The 23,519-nt window shown below is 47.7% G+C and overlaps 1 pseudogene; it reads left to right on the forward strand.

The window, feature by feature from the left end:
- Positions 1-2,237: 2,237 nt before the first annotated feature.
- The window catches only part of LOC119572403, a 54,354-nt pseudogene continuing 33,072 nt past the window's right edge, over positions 2,238-23,519 (forward strand).

The following is a 23,519-nucleotide window of genomic DNA, read 5'->3' on the forward strand; positions in this document are numbered from 1 at the left end:
TCGGAAGATTTTCTGAAGTGTGATTTTAGGTCGTTTTGACAAAGTATTTTATTTTTTGGTTTGATATTTATTGATTGCATGGTTCTGCGAGCGTGTGAACGTTGCCGTGTGCGCGCGTCGCCCGGGATTCGGTGCGTGCCGAGGCTGCGCCGCGGTCCAGATTTCCCAGAAGGTGATAATTTAAATCCGTTTAGAGCAGAGAAACTGCGCGCTTCTGCGGAGTGCCACAGAATGCGGCGGCGGAGGAGGGGGGGAAGAGGAGGAGGAGGAGAGAGGACGGGGTTGGAAAAGACGAAGAGGAAGGGAAATAGGAAGAGGAGGAGGGGAGGGAAAGAGGAGAAGAAGAGGAAATGGAGGACGACGACGAAAGAGAAATCGAAAAAGGAAAGGAAATAAGAGGGAGGACGAAGAGGAGCAGGGTGGGAGGAAACAGTAGAGGAAGAAAGGAACCAGAAGACCCGAGGAGAAGGAGAAAGAGAACGAGGAGGAGACGCGAGCGCGCGTCGCCGCTCCGTCTCCTTCGGGCTCGGTGGCCGGCGCAGGGCAATTGAGCGCTCTGTAGCTCGTGCTTCTCTCGGGCGGCGCTTCGTGAGGCTGCCGCTGAGGGGAAGGGGGAGCCTGGTGGAGGGGGGAGGAAGAGGTAGTGGGGAGAAGGGGAGGAAGGAGTGGGGGAGAGGGAGAGATGGGGAAAGGAATGGAGTGGGGAAGGTGGAGGGAGGGAGGGAGGGAGTGGGGAAGAGGGTGAGTGGTAGAGTGGGAGGCAGGGAGGGAGGGAGGTGAGTAACTACAAATGTGTGTGTTGCGTGTCGATGGAGGTGCGTCGCATGCTTGTGTTTTGTGAGGATACGCAGATTTTGCCTTTTCCTTAGTACCCCCCCTCCCCTCTATCTCTCTCTATCTATCTCTCTCTCTTTATCTCTATCTCTCCCTCCCTTCCTCCCTCCCTCCCGCCCTCTCTTTCCTCTTTTCTTTCTATGCATAAATGCATATGTGCTTGGATATGTATACTTGTGTCTACATGTGTGCGTGCATATGTGCGTGTGTCTTTATATATGAATGTGTGTATGTAACGCAGAATTCTGCGTTTAATTAGTCAAAAATTTGTTGTAGGAAGCAAAGACAATTATATTTGCATCCCAAGGAAGCAGAGAAATTTAGTTCAGGGACGTGCATAAGTGTCGTTTGCGTTCAGTCTGTACACGTTTGGTTTCATAACGCAGTTTACCACTTTCAGGCTTACAAGTTTTACCAAAGAAACATGCAATAGTAGTGATGGTGATGATAATGATAGTGGTATTGATAAAAGTAATATTAATGGCGATGAGTGATAGTCATGGTAATGATAATGCTATTAATAGCGGTTATTAATGATGGCAATGGTAATAGATATGATGATAATGATGGCAGTGATAATGATAGTAATAACAGTAGTTATTTGTGTACTTAGAAACGGCAACATTAGTAGTAATAATAAAAGCAGTAGCAGTAATGATAGTGATGACAGTACCTACTACTAATACTACTAATGATCCATAACGATGATGAAGATAATTGTAATAGTAATAATAATGATGATAATAGTAATAATAATAATAAGAATGATAATGATAATAAAAATAAGGATGATAATAATATTGATTATAATAATGATGATGGTAATGATAGTGATAATATGAAAATGATGGTGATAATGTTAATAATAATATTAATGGGAGAATGATAAAGATAATGGGAAAAAAATAAGGATGATGATAATGATAATAGAAAAAGAGAGAACAATAACAATAATAACTATGACAACAGTAATGTACTGTAGTGATGGTCATATTAAAAAGGTAGTAATGACGTTTGGTAATGTCAATAAAGTGATTACAGTAACAGCGATGGTGATGGTGGTGAATCAAACATAACAACTATAATAGTTATGATGATAATGATAAGCTGTTAATTTATATGTTTATCATCCAGAACATAAACTAAAATTCTTTGAACAAATCTTAAATAGGCCGATGCTTGCATTTAAAGGTTATATCTGCGCGTGCTGATATTAATACGATTGCGTAGTTCCCTTCTCCACAATTCCCTCCTTTTATCCACAAAACTGGGCGATTAAAATCTCCATTTGGCGAAGGAGAAAGAGACTCCGAGAGCTTTGGGGGGAGGCCGGGGAGGGCCCGGGGCAGGGAGGGGGAGGCGCAGCGTGGCGAGCGGCCGCGAGAGACTCCAAGTCAGTAGTGATCCGAGCAGGAGCGAGACAGAACGTGTATGTTGGGCCCGCGCCTGGCCTGTGAGACGCGTGGCCGTGTGGTGCTGCGTGTGCGCGTGCGCGCGCGTGTGGATATGTGCGTGTTTGTACGTGGCGGGCATGGACTCTACCCGTCCCACCTTTTCTCATTGTCCCTCTCCCCCCGCTAAAGTGCCAAGGGGGAGGGGAAGAAGAAGGGGGCGTGGTGGGTACCGGACCTCAAACATGCCAGTGCCAAGGAACTAACTCTTTCAATACTTCAGTTTAACTGTGTTGATAATTACCATTTGCAGTCGACGAGCGCGAGGCGACTGAGGTGAAAAGGAGCGAAGGAAATGGACTCCGCTTTTGTTACAAATTTTGATAACGCCGATGCAGATGTGTAGATGCTGTGGATTGGTGTTTGTTTGTTGCAGATGCCTGCAGAACCAAATGATTTACGTGTGCGGAGTCTCTTCATCGATATTGTGTTCTGTTTGTTTTTTATCTACGTGCACATTTATTTTATTTTCTTCCACCATTCTGGCTTGGTATCGTGAGTACATCATTTTCTGTGTGTGATTTGTGGGATTCGAAGCAGACAGAAATGGGGAGGAGAAGGTGGGAGGAGACCAGGAATAAATAGAAGGGGAGAAGATGGGACAGGGAAGATAAGGGGGCGATAAGGGTGGAGATGGGAAGGAGAAGGAATGGAAATGAGAAACTCAGGCATAAAATAAAATTAAAATATTGGCGGATGAGTCGAGGGAGAGTCAGTATAGCTATCATTATAAATAATCCACGAAGCAAAGGAAAATCAACAAATTGAATAATGACAAGGGAAAGTAAATAAAAAAGCGTAATGTTAAAAAAGTGCATAAGATGAAGTAGGGAGGTTGAGGTATTTGGAAAGGAGAGATGGAGGCCGTAGATTTCTCCAGCGAGCCTTGCGTCATCCAATCTGAAGGGTAATAAAGATGATGATAATGAATGTACTGGATTAATGATAAAGAAATTGATGATGAAACTATTAATAGTTATAGCAATAGAAATATTGTTGTTATTACCATTATCATTATGATCAGTCATCATTATCGTTATCATTGTTGTTGTTTTATTATTTTATTACTATCATCATCATCATCATCATCATCATCATCATTATCATTATCATTATCATCATCACTATTACTATTACTATTACTATTACTATTACTATTATTATTACTGTTATCATTTATTATTGTTGCTGTTATTCCTATTGTTATCATGATTAGTGTTATTATCGTAATCATCATCATTGTCACCGTCATTATCACTATCACCACTACAATCATCATAACTATCACCACCATCGCTATCACCATCACTGTTACCTTTACTATTATCAGCAGCAGCCAATACTATACTGCTGCTGCAGATAATGATAATTATAATAATGGTGATGATGAAAACGACGACGACGACGACGACGACGACAACAACAGTAATGATGATGTTGATAATAATTTGCTGTTGCTGCTGCTGGTGCCATTGTAGTATCTTTTATTGGTATCCGAAATAATGGTAATGCGATTTATATTTGATTGTAATTATCATCATCTACTTCGTCATTAATATTAAGCATACTATCGATATGACTTGTTAGAATGGTTTCTGCTTGTGCTTCTATAGCTGCGACGCCAGCAGTTGCTAACACAGCAGTTTTCTACTCTTTGCTTATATTAAGTTGAAAAATAGTTGAACAAAAATGAGAATGAAGGCATCAGTGAATACTTGTTTATGCATTTGCATATTCAAATTAGGGCTTATGCAACACAATCACGGTAACCTCCATCTTCGTCGTAACATTGTTGTTGTTTCTCGTCTTTATATTATTGTTGTTTCACTTATTGTTATGCGTTTTGTGGTGGTTAGTATTTTTATGGTTATTATTGTTGTTGGTTTGTTACTATTGTATATTATTGTATATTGCTGTCATCGTTTATTATCGTTATTATTGACATAGTTATTTTTTGTTATTATTGTTAATATCGCTATTATTATCACCATTGGTAGTATTTAAAATGATAACAATATAAGGCATGCATGTGCGCTTACATGTGCGTAAGTATGCTTCTGTTGAGTATGTACACATGCATGTAACAAGCACTTCTGGTCGGAGCCATGTGCGAGCGAGTGCTTGTGTCCGCGGCGCCCATCACGCAAGCAAGCACATTCCCGCCGTCACGCCCCTTCCCTGCTCTTCACGCCTCATCATGACCACAGGCCGCCCACGTCAACCACGCCCGCCACCTGCAGCGCCGCCGAGAATGGCGCTGTGTCCTACTTGATTCGCCTTCGGGGCCGCCGCTCTTTCTTTGGATTCTTTCAAGTTTTTTCTTTTTTTAATTCATTCAGAATTTTCTTTTCTTTTGTGTTTCTTGTTTTTAGTTTGTTGGATTGTTTGCTTCGTATTTATTTGTTTTTGTGGTATTTATTATGGTTTTATTTTATTTTATTCGAAACGTTTTCTCCTTTTCTTTTGTCCGCTTCCCTCTCCTTCGTCTCCTTGTCCTGTTACATTTCCTCTTATTGTTCTTCTCCATTTTTCAATTCCACTTCATCTTCCAGTTCTTTCTGTCATCTTCTTTATCCTCTTGCTATTACGCCCCATTTCTCCCTCCTCTTTTTCCTCCCTACTTCAAAATTCTCACGTTTCCATTTCGGTTCATAAACGTAATAACGCTTACACTTATCTTTTAATTCAGTAAAACGGCAAGACGAAATTCGGAAGTTGCAATACCACGAGTGAATTGAATACTTATTGCGACAATTAAGGCAGTAACGATGCTCTCATTAGCGTTTGTTAGGGTAATCAGTGTCGTTGGCAATTTGTGGCTTCATCATTATCGGTCGTTATGGACGAATGGCCCCGTTGGGCAGGCTGTTCCGATTGCCTTGGATTGATTCTTCGTGTGTTGGGTCGCCGACGGGGGGAAGGGAAGTGTACTAGGCTGTGTGTTTGATTTGGTGTCATTCAATTCGTTCATGTTATGGGTCTCTGTTGTTTGATTTTTTTTTTATTTTTTATTTTTTTTTTTGTTAGCCTTTGCCGTGCATCTTAGCGGTCGCCGTGTTATTTCTTGACATTGTCGTAATCACAATCGTCGTCGCCACCATCACTTATCACCACTGCTCTCATCATCATATGGTTGTTTATACCATTGCGCCATGGCGTAAATAACAAAAACTGAGACTACAGTCCCCAGCAACGCCATTAGTCTTTGGCCTTTATTATCAACGTCACTATCACACCATCCTTGCAATTTCACCATCAGTGATAACGAAAGGAATATGACTTGGAAGTTTGGTGGTTGTGCAATACTACCTCCTCTCCTGATTCTTCTCTTCTCTTCTTCCTCTTCTTTTTTTCTTCTTTCTCCTCCTCCTCCTCCTCCCCCTCCTCCTCCTCCTCCTCCTCCTCTCCTCCTCCTCCTCCTCCTCCTCCTCCTCCTCCTCCTCCTCCTCCTCCTCCTCCTCCTCCTCCTCCTCCCCCCCATTCCCCCTCCTCACCATTCCCCCCTCCTCCCCCTCCCCGCGTCATCTGCCTCCCGCGCTAACCTTATTAATAAACCATTTGCTGCCTCTCGTAATCGCTCCTCGAATCAAAATGCCAATCCGATAACTGTGCGCCCCCCCCCCTTCGCTGCCTGTTCCTGTTAAGTCTTTCTGTTCTCCCTTTGCTCAACATTGGTCTAGATGTTTTCTTTCCCGTCCTTATATGTCTCCTGTTTTGCCTCATGCTCTCTCTCTCTCTCTCTCTCTCTCTCTCTCTCTCTCTCTCTCTCTCTCTCTCTCTCTCTCTCTCTCTCTCTCTCTCTCTCTCTCTCTCTCTCTCTCTCTCCCTCCCTCCCTCTCTCCCTCCCTCCCTCCCTCCCTCCCTCCCTCCCTCTTCCCCATTTGTTTGTTTACGCCGACCGCTACACTGAATGCTCTTTCGTGTATATCATCTGAGTGGCTGTTGATGTTGATGTGGGCCGCTTACTCTCGCCTTCCGGCCGTGACCACGACGGGCTGGCGGCCGCACGCTGTTGCGCAGGAATGCAACTTGCACGCGCACGCATTTGCTTTTGTCGCTTTAGGTGGGTTGCTCTCGCTTTATCCATTGTTTGTTTATTATTTGTTAGTCCTTCTGTTCCTTTCCCCATGTCGCGCCTACCTCTCTTCCCTTTACCGTTTTCCATGCTGCTCCTGCCCGAGCCCCGGTTTTTCTGTTCGATCTTCAGTCATATGTAGCGGTCGTACTTAGGTAGGGCTGGGGTGGGAGGGGTCCAGGCTGGGGGGAGGGGGGGCGGCGACGGCGACTGCTGCGTATCGGGGTATAACGGAACGACCGGAAGTCTTGGCTGGTTCCGGCGCGCTGGAGCGAGGGATGGAGCGTGAGGGAGAACGATTGGAGGAGGGAGAGGAGAGAGGAGGAGAGGAGAAAGAGAGAGAGGGAGGGAGAGAGAGGTAACTGTAGAGGAAAGAGAGGGCTGGGCGGGAGAGAGGGAGAGGGAAAAGGAAAGGGAGGAGAGCTAGCGAGGGGTAGAGGTAGTGAAAGGCAGAGAGCAATAGGAAAGAAGATTATGGATGAAAGAGATTTCAATTGATAAGAACAAGACAAGAGATCGCTAGAGACAAACAGATGCAGAGAGAGGCCGGCCGCGGGCTAGACGCAGTTACGCAAGAAAGGTAGTTGCATTGTACCTTCCCTCTCCCTCTCCTCCTCCTCCCCCTCCCTCTTCCTCTCCTCTCCTCTTCCCTCCCTCTCCTCTTCTTCCCTCCCCCTTCCTCCCTCTCTTCTCCTTTCTTTTCCTCTCCACTCCTTTCCTCTACTTTACTTCTTCCCTTCCTCCCCCCTCCCCACCCATTCCCCCTCGGGAAGGTCTGAGCGAAGCAGTTTTTCGCACGACTGTACGGACGCCGTTCATGCTGCATCTGAAGGACGAGACGCCATACACAAATTCATATTTTCAAAATCTTTTTATACAATGAATTCCGTCGGTTCGTTTAGGGGACTACCATATGAACTGAAAGGAGAGGGTTGATTTTCGGCAGACATTAGCGTGTTTCTTTCCTAGTAGCCCTACAGAGGGCGCTTGGGCTGACTCGCTGACGACCTGGCCTCTCGCTCGGGGGAGGGTAGTGGGCATGCCGCTGATTGTCGGGAGCAGTAACAGCAGCGGGCGAGAGAGGTGAAGGGGAGGGCCTGCTCACGCCCAGGGGAAGGGTTCGGAGGGGTGACCAACTTTGTAGGTGAGGTCTGGCGTATATAGGAGAGGTCGTAAGTGCGTACGAGAGGTCGTGTTGGCGTAAGCGCGGGGAGGTCGTGATTTAGTGGTGATGACTCGCGGATGAGTGAGTGGTGCGTTGGTGATGAGTCGGTTGTGAATTGGTGGTGAGATGTACGAGACAGGTTTCAGTCTATGGTGAGTTAGCGATGATTGGGTGGTTATGCGGTGATGAGGCTTCGTTAAATTAATTTTGTGTCGATGTTTTTTTTGGCGAATGGGTGTCATGGCGAGTTTTAAGAATGCATAATTTCACCTTTTTTCTTTCTTTCATCTGCGGGGGTTTCTTTTCCTACAAATGATTTGAAGCGTTCATTGATTCATCCATTTACTCCCGTAGCTACTCTACTTCTTAAGCGCCGCTGACTTTTTTCCCGTAAGGTTAGTGCGCGAGGAATTGCGGTGGACAGTTGCATAAGGGCCGGGCGGGGGTCCCGGGCGCAGGGCGATCGACATTCTGCAACCGCTGCTGTTTGAGGAGGAGATGGGGAGGGGAGGGGAGGGAGAGGAGGAAGGTCCGTACTCCGATTAGGAGGCTTCGTGGGAGTTTTTCTTTTTTGCTCTTATTCTGTCTCTGCTACTTTCTCTCTCCCTCATCCTCTTCCTCTTTCTCTTTTTCTTTATTTTTCCTCCTCCCCTCGCCCCACCTCTTCTAATACTAGAAAATAAATATATTTAGCATAAGCTAACTGCTGTTGCTGGCATCATCATTACCATTATTGTTATTGTCTTTATTAGTACTACTATTGTTATTATTAGTATTACTATTGTTATTATTAGTATTACTTTTATCAATATTATTATTATTGGTTTGTTATTTTATCCTCATCATCATCATCATCATCATCATCATCATCATCATCATCATCATCATTATTATTGTTGTTATTATTATTGTTATTACTGTTATATTTTATTATTACTATTAGTACTATTATTATTACCATTACTTTTACTATTGTTATTTTTTTATTACTGTCAATGTTATCACTATTATTATAGTAATGTGATGATGATGATGATGATGATAGTGATGGTGGTGATGATTACACGCCTTGACTCTCCCAGACCCAAGGTCCTCGGAGGGCGCAGTGAGGGATGCTCGTCGCGTGCCGGAGGGCCCCGGGCCGGCCTCCTTCGCGGGGAGCAAATGGCAAAGGTGGCCGTAGTAGTCGCCGTAGTAGTGGCCGAGGACGTGGCTTTGTGGTCTCGTGCGCTGTCCTTGGGTGCGGGGGGGTGGGGGGGAGTCCTGGCGGAGGCGTGGAAGCTTCTTGTTTCTGTTGTTTCTCCTGATTGTGGTGGATTTGTTGGCAGTTTTGATGGTGGTAGTGGTGCTCATATGCTGGTGTTGTTGATCCTGGTGTTGGTAGTAGCTTTATTACCAGGGAACCGTGAGTCAGCTTGCTCGCGAGGCGAAGTGAGTTTTCGGGGGTGAGCTGACCCCCGCGGGGAGGTGTCCTTGTTTCTTGGCGAGCTCACTTCTTTGGCGGCGGCTTGACCTTCTCGGCGGTTACGCGGCCTTGGCAGGGCGTAGGCCTGACGGCTAGGAAGCTGACCCTGGCAGTGAACTGACCTTTCCGGGCGTGTACTGATGTGCTTGTTTGTGAGCCAACCTTGCCAGCAAAAAGCTGATCGCCATAGCAACGGGCTGACCTGCTTGCCAGGGAACACCCGTTCAAGGTGAGGATGCTGTCTGTGACGCAACTGAAGGCAGCGACGACAAAGGAACCGGTAGAGCTCCACGCAAGCAGGCAAGCAAAGGCCGTCGGGTCAGCAGGCGAGCGCGGAGGCCTGCTCCGAGTCACCGAGTCCGGCCTGCGCTGCCCCTCGTCTGGGATGGTCGTCTTGGTAGGTCGTTCTGAGGAGTTATTTTTTCGGAGGGCTGCTTTGTTGTGGAGTCATTTTGGATGAGTTTGTCGGGTCGTCCTGGGGAGTCGTTTAGGTTGGCTGATCAAGTTGTGTCCTGGGGAGTCGTTTAGGTTGGCTGATCAAGTTGTGTCGTCCTGGTGAGTCGTGTTATAGGGTTACTCTTGTTGAGTTGTCCTGGTGAAAAGTCGTTCTGCTGGATTGTCTTGGCTGGTGGTAGATTTGGCGCCAAGGTTTCTCGTTTTCGGCTCTGTATTCCAGCGAAAAGTGACGGCACGGGGGATGCCATGGTTAGTGGTCGCACTGGCATAAAAAAAACAAGATTTGGACTAGCGTCTGTGAGTAACTGTGTTCCTCCATTTGTCTGGCTATCTGTATATTTGTCTCTCTTTGTATGTGATTTTGTTTTTGCCTGTATGAGTGTCTTTCTGTCTGTGTGTGTAAGTGCAGGAGTACGTGGGTGCGTGACGAGGGGGGGGGGGGAATCCCCCATCACGCCCCGGATTCTTTCCGCTGCTAATGCATATTGTTAAAAGGCGTTTGGCCGCGCGACGCGCCGTGACGAGGACGAGGAACGACGTCACTTGCGCGGCGGCGGACGCGGCACGACACCTGCTGCTGCGCCGGATGCGGAGGTGTGGCTGAGGTGGAGGTGGAGGTGGACGTGGACGTGGACGTGGGGAGGAAGAGGTTGTGATTTGGTGCCGCTGCTGCTGGAAGAGGGAAACGGAGGGACGCAAAGGGGGAGAAAGGAAAAGGAGGGAAGGGTTTAAGAGAAAATGAAGAGGGAAGAGGAAAAGTAGAAGAAGGAAGGGAAGGATAGCTAAATGGAGATAAAGATGAGGAGAGAGAGAGGAAGAAAGAGTAATAGCAGACGGGGAGGAGGAGGAAGGAGAAGGAGAGAAGAGAGGGGCGGGAGGCAAGCGGGCCAAAGACTTCACTGAGAGCACCGCCGTTCCGTTTTTGCTTCGTGTTCATGTCCAGCTCAATTTGCGTCCGCGTCTCTTTGTCTTCCGTCGCCGCCTGCATCGCTTCTCCTCCTCCTCCTCCTTATTCCTGCGCCATCGTATTCGTGTTCGTAATCTTGTTATTCTTATCGTTCTTATTATTCTTATTCTAAGCAGTAATCGTTTTCCTCTCCTCCTCCTCCTCCTCCTCCTCCTCCTCCTCCTCCTCCTCCTCCTCCTCCTCCCCTTTTTCCTCCTCTCTTCTTCTTCTTCTTCTTCTTCTTCTTCTTCTTCTTCTTCTTCTTCTTCTTCCCCCAGTCTCCTCCCTCCTCCACCACCAACCTCCTTTCCTTCTAATCATCATCGCAACAATGTAAAGACGAAAAGTAGAAGGAAAGGAGAGACTACGTGGAAATATCTGGCGGACGCCGTGGGAAGGAAAGGCTAGGATCAGACGACGTAGCGAGTGCAGATAACGAGGAGAAGGGAATAGGAGAAAATAATAAAGATATAACGTAATAGCAAAGTAGCAGAAGTGTACGAGCGATCGCCGCCGGGCATGGATATGTAATGCGTGCTCCCCCCCCCTCCCCCCCTGACTTCCCATTCCCTGTCACCTCGGGCAAGGTCACCCACTCACCCAGCTGGCCAAGCAGAGAAAAATCTACGTCGTGAGAATAATGTTTTTGTCAGTGTGTCTGTCTCATTTTCTTCTCAGTTTATCTCTCCCTCTCTATCTCTCTTTCTATCCCCCCCCCTCTCTCTCTCTCTCTTTCTTTCTTTCTGTGAGTATATATATATATATATATATATATATTTTTTTTTTTTTTTTTTTTTTTTTTTTTTTTCTTTTTTTTATACGCATTTATTCCCTTACCATTAGTTTCTTGTACGTGGCGTTTGATGGATGCCCGAAAAAATTCTGTTTTCTTTGCGTTTCTCTACCAAAAAATGTATCTGCGTATGACTTAAAGGAAATACGGCACAGAAGGAATGCAAGCTGAACTTTCGCTCTGTGGATCACGTGGCTAAATTGGCCTGTAACTGGCGTTATTTTCCTCTTGCAACATGAATATTTGCGAGTGGGTTGGGGAGAGACCGGACGAGGGGGAGGGGAGGTCCACGGTCAAGTGCAGTCCCGTTTAAATAATGATACAGAACACAGGGGGGAGTGGTGCAGTGGGGGGAAGGGGGCAGAGGGTAGTGGTGCAGTGGGGGGAAGGGGGCAGGGGGTAGTGGTGCAGTGGGGGGCAGGGGGCAGTGGGGGGGGCAAGGGAAACCAGTCTTGTGCAAGTCCCCCCTCTTCCCCCTTCAAGGTTGAAACGCGGCGAAGGTCGTCCGTAGACTTTTTTGTTCGCCCAGTGCTAATGGTGCTGAGAGCGAGCGCGACAGAGATTGCGGCGCGGGAAATTATTTTTCTTTTTAGGCAGATAACTGAAGACGATGGTGATGAAGGAATTGGGAGAATAATAGTCAGGCATGAAGAAGAAAGCGATAAATGGATATAGAGTGAAACAAACCGACGGCCGGACACAAGAAAGTATATAGACAGGTAGGCCTCTACAGACGCGCGCAGGTAGCCAGGTCAGGGGCAGGTGAATACGAAAAATGACGTAAACAAGACAGATGAAAAAGAGAAAATAGCGACACTCGGATGATTAAATGTCACGCACGAGAGATTGTGGTATTGGGGGAGAGGAGGGGGGGGGAGGCATGAGCGTCTTGCAAGATTCTCTCTTTTTCTCTCTCCCTCCTTCTCTCTCTCCCTCCTTCCCTCTCTCTCCCCTTCCCTCTCCTCCCTCCTTCGTTCTTCCCTCTCCTCCCTCCTTCCCCTCCTCCTTATTCGTCATTTCTCTTCCCCTTCCTCCTTTCTCCCTCCCTTTCTCAAACTCGCTCTCTCCTTCCCTATCTCCATGCCTCTTCCTATTTTTTTTTCTTTCTTTTTTTCCCTTTTTGCCTCGTCTTTCCCCTCCACTTGCCTCCCTTCTCCTTCCCTTCCCTTCCCTTCCCTTCCCTTCCCTTCCCTTCCCTTCCCTTCCCTTCCCTTCCCTTCCCTTCCCTTCCCTTCCCTTCCCTTCCCTCCCCTCCCCTCCTTCCCCTTTCCTTCCCATCTTCGTCTGTTCATTTCTAGAAGGTTCTTCAAGAGAGAACAACATCGTTTCTTTATCAATTTATTGTTTATTTCTGTTTTATCATTCGGTGACTGGAAGCTGGCACACGCACAGACGTTAAGCAGGACGTAGGTGATGGAATATATAATTAAATAAGGAGAGAGAGAAAGAGAAAGAAGGGGTGGGAAGAAAGTGGCGTTTGTTTACAGATCGAAAGGGAGAAAGATGGCTGCTCGGACCTGTCAGCCGGGTTTCGATCCCTTTTGGGATTTCTAATTTCGTGGCTGTGCTTACTATTGCCTTTGCTATTGCTATTATTATTGTTGTTTTTGTTATTATTATTGTTATTGTTCTTTTTTATTTTTTATTATCACTAATATTGTATTTTTGTCATCATCATCATCATCATCATTATCATCATCATCATCATCATCAATCATCATCATCAATCATCATCATCATCATCATCAATGAGAATCATCACTATCATTTTTTTTTTTTTTTTATTCTTGTAGTTGTTATAGCTATTATTGCTAGTGCTATTTTTCGTAATGCAGCTGCTATGACGACTTCTGTATTAACTGTTACTCTTATTTAATTATTTAATCTCATGATGATTTCTATGAATCGTCTCGTCAAAATTTCTGAGGATTTTTTATTATAGTTTAGACTGCAATTTTGCAATATTTACCACTGGCGCTGACTGTTCGGTTTGATCATGTTGAGGTCACCTGGCAAGAATTTAAAAGTATGGCGTAATGTTTGTTTAGAATTGCGACAGCTTTGTTGGTCTTTCGGTGTCAATACGTAATGGCAATATATTCGAACACATTTTCCAGGCAGTGAGCACGCATTCGAACACTGAATGTGCAAATCCGTCTGCTCTTTTTTTCTCTCTCTTTTTTATTCACTTTATTTCTCAGGTTTATCTTCATTCCTTTTCTCTCTTTTTTTTGTGATGAACGAAGATGGAAAGTGAAAACTACTCAAAGCGGCGTTTTCTATACGTTCTTTTTCATTTTTCTCCTCCATTAATCCTTCCCCTTTCTCTGTTCATTTCCTTTCTGCCTCTTTCTTCCTCTCTCTCTTCTCTCTCTCTCTCTCTCTCTCTCTCTCTCTCTCTCTCTCTCTCTCTCCTCCCCCCTCCCTTCCCTTCCCTTCCCTCCCTCCCCTCCCTCCCTCCCTCCCCCTCCCTTCCCTCTCCCTCTCTCCCCACCCGCAAGATGGGTCACTCCGACAGCTTTCTCCGCCTTGTCACGGTTCGGTCACGATGATACCGATGACGGCGACGGCGACGATGACGAGGACGATGATGGCGAAGACGATGACGGCGAGTGGGCGGTGGCAGCGGTGGCTCCCCGTGTTCCGCACTGGCTCACCCCTGGACTCCCATGGGTCGGGGATGGTAGAAGGGGCTGGGGGGGGGAGGGGAGGAAGGTGGTGGCTGGGCAAGAGAGAGGGCAGGGGGTTAGGGAGCAAGGAAGGGGTAGGGAAGAGGAAGTGGGTAAAGAGAGAGGGAGAAGGGGATAAGAGGAGGAAGGGACAGGGAAGTACTAAGAGGATGTGGGGGAGGCCTGAGGGGAGGATGTGGGTAGGGGCAGGGTGGGAGGGGTGAAGGGGGGTGGGGGCAGCGCGGGCTCGCTAAGATCCGCTTCCTTCATTCGCGTCTCAGGCTCTGGGTTTGGCTCCGATTTTTCCGTGAAGGTTTGGTGCGATTGTTGTTGTGTTATTACTCCGTGTCTGGTATTCTTTATGGTCTATTCTTTGTCTGCATTCCTCTCTCTCTCTCTCTCTCTCTCTCTCTCTCTCTCTCTCTCTCTCTCTCTCTCTCTCTCTCTCTCTCTCCTCCTCCCCTCCCTCCTCCCCTCCCTCTCTCCCTCCCTCCCTCCCTCCTCTCTCTCTCTCTCTCTCTCTCTCTCTCTCTCTATCCTCTCTCTCTCTCTCTCTCTCTCTCTCTCTCTCCCCCACCCCTCTCTCTCTCTCCCCCCCACCCCTCTCTTTCTCTCCCCCCCCTCTCCCCCCCCCCCCTCTCTCTCTCTCTCTCTCCCTCTCTCTCTCTCCCTCTCTCCCTCACTCGTTCCCCCTCGCTCCTCCCTTCTCTCCTTCTCTCCTTCCCCCCTCGCTCCTCCTTTCTCTCCTTCTCCCCTTCTCTCTCCTCCTCCTCGTCTCCCCATCTTTCTTGCTCTATTTTTACATTTGGCGTGCGCGTGCGTGCGGTACACGAGTACAACAGCGTTAGTGACGGCGCGAGAACGGTCACGTCTCGTCTGCAACGAGACTGCGCCCAATTTCACTCGTTTTCATGTCAAAACTATTACCATTCTCGGGATTTTTTGCAAGGAAGGGCGCAGGAGAGGGTGCGTTTGCGAAGGAAGGATGAATGGCGTACATAGGGAGAAAACAGGAAAGAAAAAGAATAGGGTAGGGAAAATAGAAGGAAAAGGGAGGGAGAGGAAAAGAGCAGAAAGATAAAAAATGAGAGGAAGAAAGAAGACGAAAAGGGAAGAAGAAAGAGAACGCAAAGTGGAAGAGAAATAACGAACTAGGAAACTGAATAAGAATGAAACAAAGATTAAGAGAAAAGATAGTGCAAAGGAGAGAAAAAAGGCAGGGAGAAGGAGGCGCAACTGGAGAAGGCAAGATCGAAGCAGCAGCCTGGCGGAGGAGCGGGCGGTGGCACCTCGCCCGTGCCGCGCTCTCGGACTTGGCACTGCTCGCCCGCCCGATTCACGCAGCGTCATCGCCCGCCCCACGTACGGTCGTCGCAATGTTGCCTTCACGACGGCCGCACTTACGGGACCTAACAGGGCGGCCTTCGGGGCTAGAAATGGGTGTTTTTCCCCTTCTTTATTATTATTCTTATTTTTATTTTTTTACAATTTTAGGCGGATTTCTTATAATCAATACGTGCTGTGGTGTCTTTGTGTAGTTGGTGTTCTAGCACTTGTGTTTTCGGTCTTTGTTCAATTGTGTAACACCACGGTGGAGGTATCGGAGATTAGACCTTCCTCTCCTCTCTTCTCTCCTCACCCTTCCCTCCTCATCTCTCCTCTTCCCTTTCCTCCTCCCCTCTCCCCTCTCCTCCTCCCCTCTTCCCTCTCCTCCTCCCCTCTCCCCTCTCCTCCTCCCTCTTCCCTCTCCTCCTCCCTCTTCCTCTCTCCTCCCTCCCCTCTCTCCTCTCCTCTCCTCTCCTCTCCTACCCCTCCTCTCTCCTTCATTCGCCTCCTCCTCTCCCCTCCCATTTCCTCCCTCTCCCCTCCTCCCTCTTCCCTCCCTCCTCTCAGTCGCAAGTGACCCGTTCAATTTCACTCGTTTCGGATCCATTTACTTTCTTTGCTTTCCTTGGGAGCCAACGAGCCGACTTTCCTCTTTCTTTTTCTCACAGGTTTTCTAGGGCGTCGCTTTGGTCTTTGCCATTCCGAGCCCGAGGCCGCAACGTCGCTTCCCAGCTCCCACCGGATCCCCCTCCCCCTCCCCACTTCTCATCCCGAAGTGTCTCCGGGCTCAGCAACCCTTCGTCTTTAACCCCAGCAGCCGTCCAAGGTTCTTAGTTTGTAGTACCGAGTCCCCCTAACCCCTGACCTCCCCCCTCCTCCCATCCCCAGCCTACCACACTCCCAGACTCTTTTAACGAAGAGAGAAAATATAGATGAGAATCGATAATTTCACGGCGTGAGAAATATGATTATTCATGCTCGTCTAAACTGTTTCTGCCTTTGTCGCAGTGAACTTGGATGACCTTTGTCCCAGCTCGGATCTCTCGGCCCAACCTCTAACCCCCAACTTTCGGTTCAACCCCTTCGGCTGTTAATGGGCGAACGAACCTCATTTCGGTGATTTTGCGTTTTCGCTCTTTCTCTGGATTTCTGATTTTTCTTTCACCTTTTCTCTGGTAATTTCTGTCCATTTTTCTCTTTCCCTCCTTCCCTCCCTCCCTCCCTCCCTCCCTCCCTCCCTCCCTCCCTCCCTCCCTCCCTCCCTCCCTCCCTCCCTCCCTCCCTCCTTCCTCCCTCCTTCCCTGCCTCCCTTCTTCTCTTTCTCTTTTCGTACTCATTTTCTCTTTCTCCTTTCCCCATGAGAAACCAGACGTGGTGTTCGCTCCCCGTGCTGCGGTTCTGGTTTCCGCCTGGCGCAGGCCGGTGCGGAGGAGGAGTCCCTCGTGCGTCTTCCGTCGGCTCGCGATCCTCGACGCCGAGGTCCTCCACTGCGTCCGCTCCGGGAGGCCTGGGGCGGCGCGAGCGATCTGCTTGGCGGCGCTGGTCTCTGGCCCGGGATCTATGGGTGGTGGCTGGCTTTGGCGTGATGCCTTATAGTTACGCGTACTCACGCAATTACAGAACAACCATGCCCACATACGCACTTACACACACACACACACACACACACACACACACACACACACACACACACACACACACACACACACACACACACACACCATGACATCCCAATCATGGATTCCTTTCCCTGCATTGTTCCTCTCCTCAGATAACACGTTTTTGCTTCATTCTCTTCTTTTTGTGATTGTAATAAACGTCTCTCATCTTCGCTTTGTTTCCGCCTCGCTGCGCGTCGCCAGGACAGACACGACCCGTAATTAATCGGTCATTAACAGCCGCCCTGGGAGTGGGTGGTGGGTGGGGGCGCTACTACGCCTCGCTTCGCTTGCAAGGAGGGCATGGGTAAGGCAGGGGCTATGGCAGGGGGAGGGAGGGCTTCCTTGGGGCTTATCTTTTGGCGGGGAGGAAGAGGTGGGGAAGAAAAGTATTGGCAATAATGGTAATAATGGTAGTGATGATAATAGCCACAACCCTCGTATCATTAGTGTATGGTGATTTTGCTAATGGAGATAATGATGATGGCAATATATACGATTGTGTGATACCGACGATGGCAAAATAGCCCCAAAGGCTCCTTTGCCGCCAGCCTGAAATATCCCTGACAAAGAGGCCTGTTTCATTACCTCTGCACTAGATTTATCGCTTCATTGTTATATCATCGTGTGTGGGATAAGGAGAGGGAGGGTAGCCGGCATTGACAGCCCTAAGAATGCGGAACAAATCATGCTGATCATGTGAATTTAGTTGTGTGCCTATTTATTTCCCTCTATCGCATTGCTCTATTTGTTGATTTGTTTTGAGAACATATTTAACTCAAACAAGACGTGGCTCTTTATCTGTATATTTCCTTCTCTTCTTCCCTTCCCCTACATCTCTTCCCCTCCCCTCCCTCATGTCCCCCTCTCCCCGTCTTCCTCCCCTCCCTACTCCCCGTCTTCCTCCCCTCCCTACCCCCCCCCCCCCCCGCCTCCGCTCTCGACCCCTTATCTATAAAACAATAGAAGATCAAAAAGATTGCCGACTTCCGGCGTCCTCGTCCTCCCTCGAAGATTATGCGATCGAATTTTGGCCTGTCTGCCTTTGTCTCTTATCTGTCTTATCTGTTTTAACTACTTTCATCAGTCTCGGTTGCTTTACGTTTGTGTGTGTAACATATATTTCTATAAGTATCCCTATATTTCTCATTGTTTCTTCCACTTTCCCTTCCTATTTTCTCTATTTATGTTTCTCTCTATATTTCTCTTGGTTTCTCCTTCCATGGCTTTCTCCATTTCCCTCGCTCCTCCCCGTCCTTCCCTCCTCCTCATTCTCCCTCCTTCTCTTCGTCACTCACTCACTCCTTTTTTCCCTTCCTTCCCTCCTCTCCCTCCCTCCGTCCCTCCCTCCTCTCTCTCCCCATCTCCCTCCGTCCCTCCCTCCCTCCCTCCTCTCTCTCCCCTCCCCTCTCTCCCCTCCCCCTCTCCCTCCCTCTCTCCTCTCCCTCTCTCCCCTCCCCTCTCTCCCCTCCCAGCCCCCTCCCTTTCCTCTCACTCTCTTACTTTCTATCTCACTCTCGCCTGCTCTTCCACGCTTTCTCAAGTCTTTTTATTGCCATATTTCTTCTTTGTCGTCATGTAGTTTATTTTTGTAACTTTTGTCTTCTATTTCTGGATGACCTTTCTGCTTTTTCCCTTGCCCATTGTTTTTTATATTTTATTTTTGTTTTGTCTTTTTTCTATCATCATTATTTCCGTGCTCCGGTTAACCCTTTTTTTACCATGCTCTGCGCAGGTATTTGTCGCGTTTTGTATTTTAATTTTCCTCCAAGTTCAATTTTTATTGTTTCCCGGTTTTCTTTACCTTTTTTTGTCTTCTTCGTGTTACCCCTTTTCAGAGCCCGGTGTAAGAAGACCACTGCTCCGTAAACGTCGGTTTAAAGCTTGTTTGTGATATTGGTTTCGCTCTCTCCAAGGGCTGGGAGGGACGGGGCGGGGTTGATGGAAGGGCTTGAAACGGGTGGCGAGGTGAGATGGGCGGAGGGAGAGAGGAGGAGGAGGAGGCAGGGAGGGAGGAAGGGAGGGAAAGAGAGAGAAATGGACAGATATTACCAGAGAAAAGGCGAAAGAAAAATCTGAAAGCCAGAGAAATAGCGAAAACGCAAAATCACCGAAATGAGGTTCATAGTAGTAGTAGTAGTAGTAGTAGTAGTAGTAGTAGTAGTAGTAGTAGTAGTAGTAGTAGTAGTAGTAGTAGTAGTAGTAGTAGCAGCAGCAGCAGCAATAATAATAGGGGGAGGAGGAGGAATGAGAGTGAGGACACAGCCAAAGAGTGCCAGCAAAGTGCCTCCCTCGCAAGGTTCCCGTGGCACCCACAGGCATCCCTCGGGGCCGGCTGGGAAGTATGCCGGTGGAAGGTCTCGCTAACATGCTCTGTAATTATCATTGCTTAAGAAATGGTTTTTGCTTGTGTTGTCTTTGTTTAGGACTTTGTTCTTAGAAGAAAAAGTATTTTGTTTGAGAAAACGTATTTCCAAATGAATGAATGTCTGCCGAAAATGCTTTTATTTAGGGAATTGTCTTTGCGAAGAAAAACTAGATCTGCGGAAAAATGTCTTTCCTCAAGAAATTATATTCGATGGAGAATTTGCCATTACTCTAGAAATCCCCCATGATTAATTCTGGGATTGTGACTGGGAAAGGGGGATGGCAAGTCTTGGGAATTATAGGCGGATAAATGAAGAGCAACGATAAAGAGGAAGAGATTTAAAATTCGGATCGAGAAGCGACTTGGAATCATAACAATAATAGTTGTTACGATCACCACTCTACTCTGCTGCCACTTAGGATGATGCAATTTGAATGATAATAAGACGAAGAACAGGAAGAAGAAAACGAAATAAGTAACCATATGCAAATGACCTCACTTTTTATGGTTAGGGGGGAAAGGGGAAAGGGGGAAAGGGAGAGGGGGTAGGGAGGGGGAAGGGGAAGAGAGAGAGGGGAGACGGGGAATGGGAAAAGGGGGTGGAGGACGGGGAAGAGAGAGAGGGAAAAGGAGACGGGGAAGGGGAAAAGGTGGTGGAGGACGGGGAAGAGGGGGAGGGAGAGGGAGAAGGGGTTTTTCCTTCCGGCTAGGGAACGACTTTGAACGTAATTGCTACTACTAGAACGAACAGAAGCTAATGAACGCCGCGCTATTTGTATAATGTCCGGTAATGAGGATTTTGATGGGGAGAGGCGAAGGGGAGGGAAGGGAAGGGAAGGGAAGGGAAGGGAAGGGAAGGGAAGGGGTGGGAGGAGGGAGAAGGATCAGGGGAGCTTGGAAGGAAGGAAGAGGAAGAGAAGGAGCAGACGGGAAAAATGAGTGGGAATGAACATGGCACAGATATTGATTGAGGGAGGGGGAGGAGACAGAGATCGAGAAAAGGAGGAAAAGAAAGCGAAGGGGAAGAAGCGTCTCGGAGCCGCCGGGGATCGGTTTATCCTGACGCGTTGAGATCTCCGGGGACGTTGCTCCCCCGGTGGCGGGGGAGGAGGGGTGGTGGGGGTGGTGGGCGCGCTTCGCCGCTTCGATCGAGGCTGAGGTTCCCCTCATTTGCATGTCGGGGAGGCCCTCGCGTCCGGATGCCGCTGTGGCTCTGTTGTTTGCTGCGATGCTCGGTCTTGTTAGTGCAGTCGTTATTTGTAGTATCATTGAGGGTGGTACCATTTTTATTAGTGGTAATATACTTTTGGATTAAAAAAAAGAAAATTTTGCTAGAATTATTTTAGTAGGTTATTATTATTATTATTATTATTATTATTATTATTATTATTATTATTAGTATTATTATTATTATTATTATTATTATTATTATTATTATTATTATTATTATTATTATTATTGTCGATTTTTTCCATAATAATCGACATCACCGCCATCATCGGTAATAATTATTTACATGATTTTATCTAATTATTTTATTTATTATTCTCCATATTTTCCATTCGTTTTCTCACAATTCATTATTTTTTCACCAAAAAAGATTTGTTCTCACTTCTCTTTTGCATTTTTGGTTTCGTCGTTAAAAGCGCATTTCTGGTCGGCTTTCCCTGCCCGCTTGCGTCACTTGCGGTCCTCGGAGTTTAAGCGACGCAAACAACGCGGCAAATACCAGTGAAATACTCGCTCGCGGTTTCCCGCCTCTTCTGCTCTGCGCGTTCGATATTGGTTTGGTTTCTGCCTCTTCTTTCTCTTGTTTGTCTTCTGAGTCTTATCTCCTCCACTCATCTTTCCCTCCTTCCCTTCTCCCTATTCTCCCTTTGCCTCCTTTCCTCTCCGCTTCTTCCCTCTCCTCATTTTGTTCCCTTTCTCCTTCTGCCACATCCGTCATCTCCGCGCCTGCATGACGAACGCGCGAGACACATCACTGCAAAAAGTCTAAAGAAAGTAAGAGGATAGAGAGGAGGAGCTGAAAGAGACGATAAAAACAAGAGCAGCTGTGGCCTTGCTCGCTGTGCACCCTTTTCCCGTCGCATATGTTTCCGCCGGGGTCGTTACCACGGCGGGAGGGAAAAAGGAAGGGGGAGGGGAGGGAAAGAAGGAGGGGGATAGGGGAAAGTGAATAAAAAGATGGGTGGGTGGGAGACATCTCTCTCTCTCTCTCTCTCTCTCTCTCTCCTCTCTCTCTCTCTCTCTCTCTCCTCTCTCTCTCTCTCTCTCTCTCCTCTCTCTCTCTCTCTCTCTCTCTCTCTCCCTCCCCCCCCCCTGTCTCTTACGGATCTTTTCTTTTTCTATATTTTTTTATTATCTTGTTTTCTCCAATTCCGTCTTTTTTGTTATTTCTATTGTTGTTCTGTTGTGGTGGCTGCTGCAGTTATGTTATGATCGTTGTTGTTGTCATTATCATTATTACACTGTAATTATTTTCATCGTCGTCATCATAATCGTGCATTTCCATACGCTCGTTAAGTCTTTTGTGGTCGTCTTAAAACTTTCAATTTTCCTTTAGGGTCCCCCTCCCCTCCTCCCTCACCCCTCTTTCCCGTCGTTCTCACCATCCACTCGCTACCTCCCCCTCATCTCTATCCCTTGCGCTCATCACCTGCATACCCCATCTTCACCCTCAGCCTCATCTCCCACTCCTCACCCTCATTCTCATATCTCACTCTCATCCTCATACCTTACTCTCACCCTCATCCCCCATCCTCACCCTCACCCTCACCTTCTGCATGTAATATGGCATCAGTTGCAAACAAGCTGGCTGGTGCATCTGTCACGAGATTTCGTACGGAGAGCAATCTGGGCTTTCTCCAGCGGGTTTTATGGTCGCTGTGACAACGCCGACCGATGCGTGGAATCTAGAGCGAGAATAAAGTCTATTTGAATAATTGGGTAGAATTTGGTGCGATCCGGAGGCTTGCAATAAACTCGAGAAACGCGCGGTTTAAAGGGCCACTTGGTAATTACGTTTGGATTGCCGGGGAAAAATTCCGATTCGGGTGGGCGTCGCTCTCGGTCCGAGCTGCATCCGCCTTTTTGTGCGTGGGCGTGTGCTTGTGCTTGCGTTTGTGCGTGCGGGCGGCAAGTTTTTCAAGTGCACACAAAAACGCTCGTTGCGGACAGGAGTGCACCGTATGACGCTACCGGGTTCAGGGAGGGAAAGGGGGGGGGGGTCCCTGGGCGTCCTTGTGGCTCATGCAAGGAATGCTGTGAGCGAGTCTTGGCGTGCTTGTGTGTGTGTGTATGTATGTATGTATTATATGTGTGTGTATATGCATGTATGTATGTGTGTATGTGTATGTATGTGTATATGTATGTATATGTATGTATGTATGTATGCAATGTATATATAAAAAAAATATATATATATATATATATATATATTATAATATATATATATTGTGTGTGTGTGTGTATATGTGTATGTGTATGTGTATGTGTATGTGCGTGTATGTGTATGTGTATGTGCGTGTATGTGTGTTTATGTGTATGTGTATGTGTATGTGTATGTGCGCGTGTGCGTGTGTGTGTGTGTGTGTATGGTTCTGTAATTGAACGTGCGAGCGTGAGTACAGCTGCATCGAATATACATTCTTGCCTCCGGCCTCGTACTTGTAAGCTGCTTGGGAGTGAAATGAGTGGCTCAGGTGTCAATGTTAGCTTAGTGTGCAATGTGCAAGCAGCTAATCAAGCAGGTGGAGCCAGAGAGTGAGTGGAAGGATCAGGGAAGCAAGGGCAGTTTTAGCAGGGGAAAGGGGTAGTAGGGGAGCAGGGGGAATCAGCGGCAGCAGGGGAAACAGGCGGAACAGGTGACGAGGTGGTGTGCCCGCTGTGCGCAACGGTAGCTCCTGACTGCGCGGGAACGCGCGGCAAAAACAGCATTACAGCGGGAGTTCCGGCCTTCGTGTGACCGGCGGCGGGTTTATAGGTCATTGTGGCCTCCTCCCTCTCTCTCTCTCTCTCTCTCTCTCTCTCTCTCTCTCTCTCTCTCTCTCTCTCTCTCTCTCTCTCTCTCTCTCCTCTCTCTCTCTCTCTCTCTCTCTCTCGCTCTCTCTCTCGCTCTCTCTCTCCTCTCCTCTCTCTCCTTTTCCTCCTTTTCTCTCCTCTCTCCTCTCCTCTCCCTCTCCTTCCTCTCTCTCTTCCTCTCTCTGTCTCTCTTCTCTCCCCCCCTCTCCCCCTCTCTCCCTCTCCTTTTTTCCCCCTCTCTCTCCCCCTTCTCTCTCTTCTCCTCTCTCTCTCCCTCCCCCCCTCCCCCC

This window comes from Penaeus monodon, chromosome 4 (assembly GCF_015228065.2).
Source record: "Penaeus monodon isolate SGIC_2016 chromosome 4, NSTDA_Pmon_1, whole genome shotgun sequence".
Classification (NCBI taxonomy): Eukaryota; Metazoa; Arthropoda; class Malacostraca; order Decapoda; family Penaeidae; genus Penaeus; species Penaeus monodon.